Source organism: Miscanthus floridulus, chromosome 17, assembly GCF_019320115.1.
Source record: "Miscanthus floridulus cultivar M001 chromosome 17, ASM1932011v1, whole genome shotgun sequence".
Lineage (NCBI taxonomy): Eukaryota > Viridiplantae > Streptophyta > Magnoliopsida > Poales > Poaceae > Miscanthus > Miscanthus floridulus.
The window spans coordinates 38,692,699-38,708,373 of record NC_089596.1 but is presented as its reverse complement, the minus strand read 5'-3'; positions in this window follow the sequence as shown (position 1 = coordinate 38,708,373).

Here is a 15,675-nt window from a genome sequence, read left to right as displayed (position 1 = left end):
GAGGGCAGGGGGCAGGGCTCGGGCTCGGCCTCTCCAAAACGACGAGCGAGGGTGAGGTGGCGCACATGCAGGGAGCGCACGAGACCGCTCGGTGCTCAGCCCTACACATGGTTGGCCATGAAGGCCATGCAACATGGATTCAGAAATTCTAATTCTACCCCAAAAGTGTGACTGAACATTAAACTTTCTCCCTTCGTAACTCCAAAACCGTTAAGTTTTGGCAAAAGATGTAGTAAAAAATGTTGTAGAGCTATATGAGTACTACAACTTTGCTTAAAGGTTTTTGATCTAATTTGGATTGTATTGGAAGATAGAGAGCTGCAAAGTAGGGCTCATGAAACTGAAAATTCAGTTTTTGTTAACCCAGACTTAGCAAAATTTCGAACTCCCAAAATAGCCATGGATTCCAACTTGAGGGCTCGGTTAGACGAAGTTAGAGACTGAACTAGGTCTTGACCTTTAAACAAAGTTTATTCTACATAAGATGAACTACAACTTTTATTTAGGTCCCAACTTCATGCAAGCACTCTAAATAGTTGGTTAACAATGGTCAAAACCCTATAATGAAAAAGACATTTCTAGCTATTCCAATAAGCATTTTGTGTTTTTGAAATCATTTTTGAACATTCAAACGTGCTCCAAGAATGATGAGACATGTTTTGTTGTTTCCATCACAAGGTGTACTCCAAATCATATTAAGGAATCCACTTGAGCTGCCATGCAAATTTGGAAGATAAAATGTCACAAACTTGCCATCATGCTACTATTGATCTGAGGACTTACAATATTTCTGAGAGCTCAAAAGGAGCACTGCATTCAAACTTGAGGCCATTGTTTGAGCCACTTAGGAGTTAAATCAGGTCTTGGTCCAAAAATAATGTTTGTTGTACTCCACTCAAACTTCAACTTTTATTAAAGGTCAAGCTTCATATCTGGTACATAAACCAATTCTTCACCTTGGTCAGAGCAGCATCTCGTTAACCCTGGAATTAGGGTTTTTGACCAATTGAGGCCTTTTCTTGATATTTGCTCAACATGAACCCTTCATGACTTTTGTTGTAGAGATCAATTAGAGTCATTGGGGCAAGGTAGCAAGGTTTGGTCGATATCTCATATTCCCATTTACTTAATAAAGCAATCCAAGAAAGATTATAAACTTCATGAAACTTTTCCACTGGTCAAGGTGGATGCATGTTGATGTAATGTACATGAAATAAGCATGTTTAATATTACTCTTGCATAATCTTAACAAGGATACAAATGTAAGTAAAGGTGTATTGTCCAAGTTTAAATTGGAGCTCACTCTTGTAGATTTGATCTTGACACCTTCATCACCACTTAACATGTCATGTTTGAGCTCAAACCCATTGCTTAACTGGTGACAAACACCTAGGGTGTTATAGATGCAAACCCTAAAAATCAATTCAAATCACAAGTAATAGCAACAACAACATCAATCATAGAGGACATGAGGATTTATCCCGTGGTTCAACTTGCCACAAAGGCTTGTCTAGGTCCACGTTGTTGAGGTTAGTCACAAAGGCTATGGAGTCTCTTTCAACTCGCTCCTCTTCTCCGACCTATGACCAAGGCAATAGATTCGAGGGTTCCACTAAGTGACAACAGGTAATACAAACATCCTAGTACTCAGCCACAAAGGATTGGGAGCTCCCAGGTGATCACTAGCCATCTAGGAGCCAAGGTCCAAGAGTAACGAACACACCAAGCGGCTAAGGCTTTACCAAGTGCACAAGAATGGAGGAGAAGTATCTTGTTGAGCTTTCTCACACTCTCTAGAGCCAAATCCCTCAAGGAATTATGGAGATCTTAAGCAGGGAGTTGGGAGGCTCTAAGCTTGAGAGAGGGATAACTTTTGTTCAAAGTGAATGAGTTAGGAAAGAAGATGACCGTTGGGGGCGAAGGGGTGAGGTATAAATACCCCCACCGTCACCCTCAAAATGGTTGGGTCAGACAAACCCTGCAACCTCCATGCCAGAGCACGGAGGTTCCACGCCTGAGCGTGGAGGTTTCATGTAGACTAGAGTAGGTAAGAATTTAGCTCAGTTGGCTTTTTGTGGCTGGTATTATTTGAGATGTAGATAGAGTTTTGAGCACTTGGTTCCACCCAGCACACCATTAGTATCAACCTTGATAGTACGACTTGTCGTATAACTCAATTTCAAAATAGAAAAAGAAGTAAACTCGCTCTTGGAGCCTTTGCAAGCCATCCACTTGAATTTAGGGGTCTTCTCCTTTCATTGTTTGCACTCACGACTAATGATCTGCTGTTAAACACATAAAGAAGCCATTAGTCCTTTAATTTTGTCATCAACATCACCAAAACCCACTTAGGGCTTGATTGCACTTACACCCTAAAAATCAATTCAAATCACAAGTAATAGCAACAATGATCACAATCACAAGAGACACGAGGAATTATCCCGTGGTTTGGTTCACCACAAAGGATGGCCTATGTCCATGTTATTGAGGTTAGCCACAAAGGCTATGGAGTCTCTTGCAAGGTCTTCTAGTTCTAACTTTGGTAAGTTTTGTCTTCTATTATTCAATTTTGTGGATATTACTAGAGAAAACACAAGCAGAGTATCTTTCCTATAATAACAAAGTCCTGCTAGGACTACTAACGAGAGGTGGACTACAGAGGATTCAACAAGGCTATAAGAGTCACCCTCGTGAGCTACCACCGATCCAAAAAATAGGGTACATCCACAAGTAACCGAGTCTAAGCATCACGCTTACACTATGAATACTACTTTAACCCAGGAGCTACAAGGATTAAAGTACTCAAAAGAGAGTCACAAACCTAAAGAATAATATGAACAAGATGCTTAGTTGAATTAGAAGTCGATTACCAGAGAAATCATAGAAGCAAGCTCAAGAAGAACTTAATTCCACCAGGGTACAAGCCGTAGAGAGAACACCGACTAGCCGGGCTCCTCCAAAACTCTTCTCTCTCACTCTATCTCTCTATCTCTAATACAAGACTAGATCCTATCGAGGACTAATCTTCTCTTGATTGCTAGCCCTAATCCTAGTGGACATATGAATTAGGGTTTCTAGCTTCTTAGCTCTCAGGATCAAATGAGGCATGCCCTGAGGGGGGGGGCGCAGGCAGATATATATAGCCCAGAGCGTTAATCCTCAGTCCTTGGATCAAACCGACTTGAAACAATGGCAGAGATGCATCCTAGGAGGCGGTAGAGAACCGACATAACAAAGAGGATGATAGGTGGGGCCCACATGATCCAAGCAGCCTCTAGGTGGGGCTGGCCGGCCCCATATGTCAGTGGGTCGAGCCCCGCTTCAATGGAGAGCCTCCTGGAGTCTTATGGAACCTTCCCACATTGATCCTGTGGTGGAATTCCATGATTTCCTTTGACAAATAGGTCCCCCTTGATGGTTTTCTGATTAAATCATGCTGGAAATACAGATTCACCAAAACTCATGGAATTTGTTAGTTTAAACGCCTAAGTCTATGTTGGTGATCTATTTTAGTCATTTATGCAAAGTATATTGATGGTTTGTGATGAGTGTTAACTACCATCAACAACCACACCCTATGATTTAATAACTAATTCTAACATGGTGGAATACAGAGGATGGACAGGGCTATCACCACCTACAACCTACCACAATCTATCTAGAGAACTAGCCACAACCCAAGGTACCCTATAGTCTAAGCACCAAGCTTACACTAAGTGATACTACTCTAATCTCGCACTAAGATCAGAGCACCAACTAGTGGCTAGGATCCTGTATATCAGAAACTTACTAACTAAACATGATATGATCGAAATATTCACAACACTACTTTACTCTAATTGCAAGAAAGTAAATGCTGAAAAATAAAGACAAGTACTAAAGGAAATATAAATAGAAAGCAAGAGTAGCTTACAAGAGCTTATAGAGGTACTCTCGAGGGCTCCTCCTAAGATCCTAGCTCTTCACTTCTTCACTCTCAGTCTCACCACTAACATAAACTTAGGAGTAGAGAGAATGATTCTACTTGGGGCACTTTACAACTATGGGAAACACCTCTATTTATAGCACTAAGGAGCTAGGGGGTATTTGTAGGTAGTGGAGAGGCGGTGGAGGTGCCTTGGGCGATGGGCAACCTAGTGGGGGTGCTGGTCGACCCTTCGATGCACCACCATTGCATCATAGGACCAAGGTTTGCTCCCAAAGTCAGTTGCCTTTCATCAGGTGTGAAGATTTGGTCTGTATGGCGGTTGCTAGGTCGGTTGATGGCCCTCAAGTGGATGACAATGGGCCCATGGATCCATGGCAAGTGAATCATGGCCACTGCTCAAACTGACATGAAATGGATGCTTGTGATGTAGTGTAGGATGTGTCCCACGGATTGATGACATGGATGAGGATAGGATGGCACCGAGCGGTGCCATGTAGCCACCAGCGGCATGGCAGTGTGGGCCCAAAGGCCCCTGCCACATCCATTTGCCTCCATGGTGCATATTTTTCCACCATTTTCACTGTTTTCCCTACATTCAAATAGATCTCGTGTACAAGTGGAATTCCATTAATAATAAACCAAATCTTTTCATTTTATGTTGATTTTCCTTTGAAATGTATGCATTTGTTGATGGCTAAAATAGGTGTTGAGTGACCATCAACACCAGTCTTCCTAGGGAGTTTGTTGAGCTATCCAATCGGTTGGTTGCACCTAGAAGATGAGGAAATCATAGATCAGATGCAAACCCTAAAACTTAATTCAAATCGCAAGTAATAGCAACAACAACAACAATCATAGAGGATGCATGGATTTATCCAGTGGTTTAACTTGCCACAAAGGTTTGTCTACGTCCATGTTGTTGAGGTTAGCCACAAAGGCTATGGAGTCTCTTTCAACTCGCTCCTTTTCTCCAACCTATGACCAAGGCAATATATTGGAGGGTTCCACTAAGTCACAACGGCTAATACAAACATCCCGGTGCTCAGCCACAAAGGATTGGGAGCTCCTAGGCGACCACTAGCCATCTAGGAGCCAAGCTCCAAGAGTAACGAACACACCAAGCGGCTAGGGCTTCACCAAGTGCACAAGAACGGAGGAGAAGGATCTTCTCAAGCTTTCTCACACTCTCTAGTGCCAAATCCCTCAAGGAATCACAGAGATCTTGAGCAAGGGAGTTGGGAGGCACTGAGCTTGAGAGAGGGAGAGCTTCTGTTCGAATGGAATGAGTCATGGAAGAAGATGAAATTGGGATCGAAGGGGTGAGGTATAAATACCCCCACTATCACCCTCAAAATGGTCAGGTTAGACAGAACCTAGAGCCTCCACGTCAGGGCACCGAGGTTCCACGTAGGCTAGAGCAGGTAAGAATTCAGCTCAGCTAGCTTTTTGTGGTTGGTATTATTTGAGATGTAGATGGAGTTTTGAGCACTTGGTTCCATGTAGCACACCATTAGTATCCCCCTTGATAGTATGGCTTGTCCTATAACTCAATTTCAAAATAGAAAAAAGAAGTAAACTCACTCTTGGAGCCTTTCCAAGCCATCCACTTGAATTTAGGGGTCTCCTCCTTTCATTGTTTGCACCCATGACTAATGATATGCTGTTAAACACTTAGAGAAGCCATTAGTCCTTTAATTTTGTCGTCAACATCACCAAAAGCCACTTAGGGCTTGATTGCACTTACAATCTCACCATTTTTGGTAAATGTTGACAACACAATTAAAGCTTACATTTAATTTAAAGATTGAGCATTTGATAGCATGAATACAAGGGCTCTCCATTAATATATGCAAGGTTAATTTGAATTTAAGCAAATGTGCCCTCAAGACATGCTTTGCATATATTAAGAGCATATGTGAAATAATTATTGTATTCATGCCATCGTGGGGTGCAATAGATCTGTGTCAAATAATATCCATGATGCATATGACAGTTTAAGCACAGAATGAAAATATTTTGACCCTGTAGACCATGGAACCTCTGGGCCACGGAGCCTCCATGTTCTGCAACAATAGAACATTTCCAGCAGAAGGTAAAGCATCACAAAATCAAAAGCAGTCATCACACAGATCTAAACATGCAGTAATAGATACGGATAAGCAATTCTAGCAACCTATTACACGCATTCATGGTTCATATCCATGTCCATGGCCATAAATCACCACACAAAGGTGAAACAAAGTGTTATTACAGACCACTAAGATGAAAAGAGTTCAAAAACAACATCGACTCTCACAACTCAGAACTAAATGTCTCAACTACTACCACGATGACACTATGGCGAGGCAAAGGTGAAGGTATCCATCCATGATCAGAAAAGATCATCTCAATCTTTCCTCTCTCCCCCTTTGTCCACAAGTATCAAAAAGGGGAAAAACAAGAGACATAAGACAATAGCTCATTCATCCCAACTCTAATCGCTGCCAATGTCACTGCCACTATCATCTATAGGATCGGTCTACCTCTTACCACTGGAAACTATCCTCTCTCAAGACTCATCATCACTGTCACTCACAATCCTACTGGCCCGGTGAGTAGTCATTGTGTGCCTCTGTGGCCTGGACTGCTCTCTCTCACATCTGAGGGTGATTGTTGATATTTCTTAACGACTATTGGAGGATTCCGCAAGCTCACAGAACTATCGCGTAGCACTTTGCTCAATAAGTACTGAGTGTCGATTTATATTTTTTAACATCTAGGATGGACAAGGCTTTCACCACTTGCCACTTACCACAATCTATCCAGAGGCCTAGCTGTATCCACAGGTAATCTATAGCTGAAGCACCATGCTTAATCTATAAAATTACTACTTCGATCTGAGCTCCGAGGAAATGAGATCAAAGCACCCTAACCAGACGGTGGAACTAGTACTAACAAAAGACTACTAGTGATAAGATAACCTATGCTACAAATGCCAAACAATAAGCACCTAAGCTCACTAATGATGAACACTAATGACTAAGTACTTAAAGTAAAGCAAGCAATACTAGAATAAAGTACTAAAATAAATATTAAATAAAGTATTGTAGAAATGAAAGAATTACAAAGGAGCTATACCAGACCTAGAAGACTCTTCTAGACTCCAAGAAGCTCCGCTCTTGCTCTACTCTACTACTAGACTACTACTCTATAGCTAATGCTAAGCTAAAAAGCTAAGAGAAGCCTAGAGAACTTGGAAATGAATGGGGGTGTCCTTCCATTGAGCTCCACACCCACTATTTATAGTGTAGAGTGAGGGGAGAGGTACTTGTCGGTAGCAGGGAGGTTGGTGGTGACGAGGACATCACTCCTTTGGATGTACCAGCTGATCCTTCAACCGTCATGCAAGGTCCAATGACCCGGGCTCGAATGCGTCAACTCAATTTACAGGTGAGCTCGTTCTTAAGCGATCCTTTTCATACTTTTGAGAATAGACTACTACCTAATGATGTTATCTTGCTTAGGAATATTGGAGAGGGTCAAGATGGACTAAGAGGACGTGGAGGAGGTGATGATGACCAGCAAGGACGTCCAACACAAGCCGGAGGCCCAGTCCAACACGAATTCGAGTCTGCCTCGGCCTTCAGGACTAGTCTGCCTTAAACTGGTCGCCCAGAATGCATCCGGACTCCGTTTTTGATGATCCACATATGGATGGAAAGATAATTTGATAAGGAAGCCAATCCAAGTGGTTTCATGTCAAAAGCTGTTCGGAATCAACAGGAATCGTCGAAACAAGTTAGTGTCCAGAATCTGCTAGGGTGCTGCAACACCGTCTTTTGGTCCGTTGGACCATGTATCAAGTTTGGGCCCATTAGGGGCGCGTCTAGGGGTCTTGCATGACCCAAGAGTCTTCATAAACAGCTGCCGCCCCTCCATTAGGGTTTGGGGTTTTGCTTAGATTATTCTGTCAAGAAACAGTTTCGCCGTTCTTCGGTTTGTGAGACCCCAACTCGTGAGATTAATCAATCATCTGCAATTTGGTTGCTTTCTTTCTCGTTCTTGCTTGTGTTCTTCGTTGCGTAGGCAGGGATTAGCCTTCTTGGCGAGGTCAACCTGGTCTGTGACTTGGTTGATAACCAGAGGAGCGGTGGTGCTAAGATTGCAGGGTTCGATCTGAAGCCGGATCGATGTGTCACTCTCCGCCACAACGATAGTTACCATCACCTGATGGAAGATCGGGATCCCCGTCTCCATTAAGTGGTAATCAGAGCTAAGGTATACTGTTAGGTTCACTTTTATCCCCTAGTTTGAGTGTTTCGTATTCGTCCCATAGTCCAGTGCCATACTCATTTTTCCTATCCTAGAACCTTCCGCGCATAGCCTTTGCATATTTCTGTTTTAGAGTCCGTCGTGTTGAGTTTGTGTCCTGGTCAAGGTCTTGTTGCTGGTTAGGTCGTGTTAGAGTCCAGTTCGTATGTTTTCCCCCATCGTTTTCATCAAATCTTGGCTATAGTGACCAATTTTGCACACATTGTTCCTGTTTTGTCCTCTAATTCGAAGCCAATTCTTAAAACTGGTCCAGTTTTCGCATACGAACTCCGTTTTCGACGTTCCATATATGCAAATCGATCAGAAAAAATTTTGGATCCATCCATCCCCGCGTTGTTGGGGTTCAAAATTTTTAGATTGGCCAAAAAGTGGTCACAAGATCCTCGTTTCGTGGTCACAAGGTTTTTGTCAATTTTCATCCAGTTTTCTGAAAATTCCACAGGCCACGTCTTACACTTGTTTGAGCTCATATTTTCTGTGGTTACTGCTTTTGTGCTCCTAAGTAAAGGAAAAATATCAAAAAAAATAAAATAAAAAAGTTGAAATTTCCCAAAAAACAACGACAGCCCAAAAAATAGAAAAAAGAGGGGCAAAAGAGGAACAATATCTAGAGGAGCACATAGAGAAGCCCAAAGTGAGCTATGTTTGCGTGTGCTGTCTGGTTCCTTGTTTGTGTTGCTGTTTCCATCCACCAAACTTGTTTTTCTCATACCTATCACCTTGCTATCCACCATACTTTTGTCACAACCTGGTACTTGCAACACTTTAGACCAGCAACGAGAACAAGTACTTTGGACTATAATTCAGCATTACTTTCTGTTACTGACTTGTGTGCCAGATATACATATTACTCTTTGTTTTCCTTCCAAGCTCCACAAATTCTTCAGATCAGTACAGACAAAGGGCCTTGCAATCTTGGTACCACTACCTCACAGGTATCACGAACCAGCCGCCGGTTGTATCGCCCACTGCTTACGTTGGTAAGAACTTGGTAAGAGCTTGGTAAGACGCTTCCACTTGCTGTGAAAAGTGACACCACTACAACCACGTAGTCATTTGGTAGGGATAACTTTCACCTGTTTGTTCCTATTTTTGTGTTTTCAATGGCAGGAGGTGAACAGACTACAGATAACAATCCTAAGGGTTTCAGCGAGTGTGTCAGCCAAGAGCAACTATAAGCTGTTGTAGAGGATGCCCAAAAAAGGATGAATGAGTCCGTCAGGAAGGCTGTCACTGATGCACTCATTGAACTCAACATTGGCAATAGCATGGAGAGATTGGACAAGCGAATTTCCACGCTAACCGATAAGGTTACTGAGTTGGAAACCTTTGTGGCAGGCAACAACGACGTTTCCGGCAGCAACACTGATGGTCAAGACATGGTGCATGATGCCGCTGGAAACATAGGTCGAGCAGCTATCCGACAAGAGAGATTACGGCAATGTCTTCGCCGCAACACGACAGGTATGGGTGGTGTCCACCACCACCACCGTCAAGGTAATAATCACCGTGTGCCCGATGATCCTTATGCTAAGATTAAGTTCACAATACCATCTTTTTTGGGTCATTATGATGCTGAGGGATATCTTGATTGGGAGATGACGGTAAAACAAAAGTTTAGTGCCCACCTTGTACCTGAGCAGCATAGAGTTAGACAAGCTACTAGTGAGTTTAAGGATTTTGCCATTATTTGGTGGAATGGGCTAGCTACATAGGATGCTTTACTTGGTACATGGGAAGAACTTAAGGTAGCTATGCGTGATCGTTTTGTTCCTCCTTCTTATCATAGAGACTTATGTAAGAAATTGATGCGTTTAGAACAAGGAGATAAATCTGTACAGGATTACTATGGTGAGCTCCAAAAAGGGATTGATGCGTTGTAGTGTTGTAGAGGGAAACGAAGATGCCATTTGTCATTTTTATTCTGGTTTGAGGCATGACATTCAGGACATTGTTGATTATAAAGAATTTAACACTGTCAACCAGTTGTTTCAGTTTGCTATGCTTGCAGAAAAGGAATTGCAGGGGCATGAACAGCAGGGCAAGAGCAAGGTCAGCACCAGCACATACACACCATGCTCGGCACCATCTTCGGGGCTGACCAAGCCAACCACTTTTTGGACGCCTCCACCAGCGAGCAAGCGACCAACAACCTCTGGAGTTTCTGCTACACCTAAGACACCTCCCGCACGACCTTTAGATTCAGGTAAAAATTCTTTATAGGTGCCTACCAAGAGTTCCTCATCCGTTGCATCAACGGGATGCACTTCGGGTATTCAGTGCCACCGCTGCCATGGCATTGGCCATGTGCAGAAGGACTGCCCAAGTCAGCGGGCATATATTGCTATAGAAGATGGTTACATCAGCACCTCTGACATTGAGGATGAAGAAGACCAAGATGCAGATGAGGAGGACAGCGAAGTCCTTGGTGACGAGGCCACGGCGTCCTATAGGAGCATTATTATACAGCGGGTGCTCAGCTCACAAGTCCAGCAGCCTGAGAAGCTACAACGCCATAACTTGTTCCAGATTTTCTTCGTCACCAGCGACCGTCGAGCACGTGTCATTATTGATGGAGGTAGCTGCAATAATTTGGTGAGTTCTGATTTGGTCAAGAAGCTTAGCTTGACCACACGCCCACACCCACGTCCATATCATATTCAGTGGCTAAATGATTCTGGTAAAGCAAAGGTAACACAAACTTGCAGAGTTTCATTTTCCATTGGTTCTTATGCTGATTCTGTTGATTGTGATGTGGTACCTATGCAAGCTTGTTCACTTTTATTGGGTCATCCTTGGGAACATGATAATGATGCTACACACCATGGTAGAAGTAATAAATACACTTTTGTGCATAAAGGAAAGAAAATTACTTTGGTACCTTTGACCCCTGCTCAAATTGTACAAGCTGATAGAGAACGCGCTGCTAGTTTGAATGATATTCAATCTAAAAATCAGCAAGTTGCTAATTCTATTTTCCCACCTAAAAAGGATAAGTCTACATCTATTTCTAAGGCTGAGGGGATTAAATTGAAGGGTGGTGTTATGCTTGCAACAAAATGTGACTTTGCTGAAATTTCTGATGATGATATTTGGTATGCTTTGGTATGCAAACGAGCTATGTTTTTACTTGATGATATTGTTAGCTCAGTACCTCCTGCTATCACTAACCTTTTGCAGGAGTATGAGGACATTTTTCCAGCTGAGATACCCCCGGGGCTGCCACCTATGAGAGGGATAGAGCATCAAATCGATTTGATTCCGGGAGCGACCTTGCCCAACTGAGCTGCATATCGAACCAATCCTGAGGAGACTAAGGAAATTCAGCGGCGAGTCCAAGACCTTTTGGACCGCGGGTATGTACGTGAAAGCCTTAGTCCTTGTGTCGTTCCTATACTTTTGGTTCCTAAGAAAGATGGAAGTTGGCGTATGTGTGTTGATTGTAGAGCCATCAATAATATTACTATTTGGTATCATCATCCTATTCCTAGGCTAGACGACATGCTTGATGAGTTGTGTGGTTCTATAATTTTCACTAAGATTGACTTGCGAAGTGGCTACCACCAGATTAGAATGAAACTTGGAGATGAATGGAAAACTGCATTTAAAACCAAATTCGGGTTGTATGAGTGGTTAGTTATGCCTTTTGGTCTAACAAATGCACCTAGCACTTTCATGCGCTTAATGAATGAGGTTTTAAGAGTTTTTATTGGTCATTTTGTGGTAGTTTACTTTGATGATATATTGATTTACAGCAAGTCTTTTGATGAACATATGGATCACTTACGTGCTATTTTTAATGCCTTACGTGATGCACGTTTATTTGGTAACCTTGAGAAGTGCATCTTTTGCACGGATTGAGTTTCTTTTCTTGGCTATGTTGTAACTCTACAGGGAATTGAGGTGGACGAGATGAAAATTGAATCCATAAAGAGCTGGCCGGTTCCCCAAACTGTCACACATGTGAGGAGTTTTCTTGGTCTTGCAGGATTCTACCACCGCTTCGTCAAAGATTTCAGCACCATTATTGCCCCATTGCATGAGTTGATGAAGAAAGGAGTGGTGTTTCATTGGGGAGAGGCACATGAGGAGTCCTTTGACACTTTGAAGGACAAGCTTACACACGCACCATTGCTGCAACTTCCAAATTTTGGTAAGACTTTTGAGCTAGAATGTGATGCTAGTGGAGTTGGCATTGGTGGTGTTTTGATGCAAGATGGTAAACATGTTGCTTACTTTAGTGAAAAAAATACATGGTTATGTTCTTAATTATTCCACGTATGATAAAGAATTGTATGCACTTGTCCGTTCTTTAGAGACGTGGCATCATTATTTGTGGCCTAAAGAATTTGTTATTCATTCTGATCATGAATCGCTTAAGTATCTTCGCTCTCAAAATAATCTGAATCATAGGCATGCTAAATGGGTTGAATTTATTGAGTCTTTTCCTTATATTATCAAACACAAGAAAGGGAAGGATAATGTGATTGCTGATGCTTTGTCTAGAAGATATACATTGCTGTCTCAACTTGATTGCCGGATTTTTGGTCTTCAATCCATTAAAGAACAATATGCGCTTGATCCTGATTTTAAGGATGTGTTGCTTAATTGTAGAGAGGGACGCACATGGAATAAGTTTATGATCAGCGATGGGTTTTTATTTAGAGCTAACCGCCTATGCATTCCAGTTGGTTCCGTTCATCTTTTGTTGTTGCAGGAGGCACATGGAGGCAGATTGATGGGACATTTTGGTGCCAAGAAGACGGAGGAGGTGCTGTCCACACACTTCTTTTGGCCTAGGATGAGGCGTGATGTGGAGTGGTACGTGGCTCGGTGTGCCACATGTCAAAAAGCTAAGTCGCGATTGAACCTACATGGTTTGTATATGCCTCTTCCTGTTCCTTCTACTCCTTGGGCAGATATATCTATGGATTTTGTGTTGGGATTGCCAAGGACTAAGAGGGGGAGGGATAGTATTTTTGCGGTGGTTGATCGTTTTTCTAAGATGGCACATTTTATTCCTTGTCATAAGAGCGACGATGCTGTTCATATTGCTGACCTTTTCTTTCAAGAAATTGTTCGCTTGCATGGTATGCCTTCTACTATTGTTTTAGATCGTGATGCAAAATTCTTGAGTCATTTTTGGCGCACGTTGTGGAATAAATTGGGGACCAAGCTGCTGTTTTCTACAACATGTCATCCCCAAACTGATGGGCAAACTGAGGTTGTGAATCGAACATTGTCCACCATGTTGAGAGCCATTTTGAAGCACAATTTGAAGATGTGGGAAGAGTGTTTGCCGCATGTGGAGTTTGCATATAACAGGGCGGAACATTCCACCACCAAGGTAAGTCCTTTTCAGGTAGTGTATGGTTTTAACCCCCGTGCTCCTATTGATCTTTTGCCTTTACCTACCACTGAGAGAATACATAGTGATGCTAGAGAGCATGCTGATTTTATTCGTAAGTTGCATGAAACAACTAAAGCAAATATTGAAAGCATGAATGAAAAGTATAGAATTGCTGGTAGTAAAGGTAGAAAAGAGATTAAACTTGAACCGGGTGATTTGGTTTGGTTACATTTAAGAAAAGATAGATTTCCTGAGCTACATAAGTCTAAATTAATGCCAAGAGCAGCTGGTCCTTATAAGATTATTGAGAAAATAAATGATAATGCATACAAACTTGAGTTGCCACCTGAGTTCGGGGTTAGTCCCACATTTAACATTGCAGATTTGAAACCTTATTTGGGAGAAGAAGATGAGCTTGAGTCGAGGACGACTCCAATTCAAGAGGGGGAGGATGATGAGGACATCACTCCTTTGGATGTACCAGCTGATCCTTCAACCGTCATGCAAGGTCCAATGACCCGGGCTCGAATGCGTCAACTCAATTTATAGGTGAGCTCGTTCTTAAGCGATCCTTTTCATACTTTTGAGAATAGACTACTACCTAATGATGTTATCTTGCTTAGGAACATTGGAGAGGGTCAAGAGGGACTAAGAGGACGTGGAGGAGGTGATGATGACCAGCAAGGACGTCCAACACAAGCCGGAGGCCCAGTCCAACACGAATTCGAGTCTGCCTCGGCCTTCAGGACTAGTCTGCCTTAAACTGGTTGCCCAGGACGCATCCGGACTCCGTTTTCGATGATCCACATATGGATGGAAAGCTAATTTGATAAGGAAGCCAATCCAAGTGGTTTCACATCAAAAGTTGTTCGGAATCAATGGGAATCGTCGAAACAAGTCAGCATCCAGAATCTGTCAGGGTGCTGCGACACCGTCTTTTGGTCCGTTGGACCATGTATCGAGTTTGGGCCCATTAGGGGCGTGTCCAGGGGTCTTGCATGACCCTAGAGTCTTCATAAATAGCTGCCACCCCTCCATTAGGGTTTGGGGTTTTGCTTAGATTATTCTGTCAAGAAACAGTTTCGCCGTTCTTCGGTTTGTGAGACCCCAACTCGTGAGATTAATCAATCATCTGCAATTTGGTTGCTTTCTTTCTCGTTCTTGCTTGTGTTCTTCATTGCGCAGGCAGGGATTAGCCTTCTTGGTGAGGTCAACCTGGTCCATGACTTGGTTGATAACCAGAGGAGCGGTGGTGCTAAGATTGCAGGGTTCGATCTTTCGATCTGAAGCCGGATCGGTGTGTCACTCTCCGCCACAATGATAGTTACCATCACCTGATGGAAGATCGGGATCCCCGTCTCCATTAGGTGGCCATAGGAGGGCACCAAGCGGTGGCTAGAGGGCACAACCCGGCCCTTGGATGCACTGCCTTTGCATCCAAGGGTGTTGGGTGCACCTCCAAGGCGGTTGTGAAGATGGCACATGGTGAAACTTGACCGGTAAAGCTCCAAGTATATGACAATGGGCCCATGGATCCATGGCCTCTCTATCATGACCATCGGTTGAAACCGACTTAGATCAACACTTCCTATTGGCTATGGAAGAACTCCCATGGATTGGTGACGTGGCAATGTGCCAAGTCGGCACCAGGTGGGGTCAGGCGGCGCCTAGGTGGCACCGGGTGGCGTTGTCCTATGGGCCTAGGTGGCCCTGCCATGTCCACTTGCTTCCTTGGTCCATGTTTGTCACCATTTTGGCCAAAATTTGCCATATTTCCTGTATACAAATAATTCTACAAGCACAAGTGGAACTAGGTGAAATTTAAACATAAGTCTTCACATGTGATGATGATTTACCATGCTTTTGGGTGGAATGTTGATGGTCAAAATAGGTGTTAGTGACCGTCAACAAGCTTTGCCTACCCCTTTGTTGTCCTCAGCAAAGATGCGGGTTTAGCATGGAATATGTTGTTGGATCAGGAGTTGCTACTATGTAACACCCTGCAAAGACTTGTATACAAACAAATACTATATCTTGAGTTGAACATGTTAGCACTTAGAAATTTCACCATCAGTCTTAGCAATGT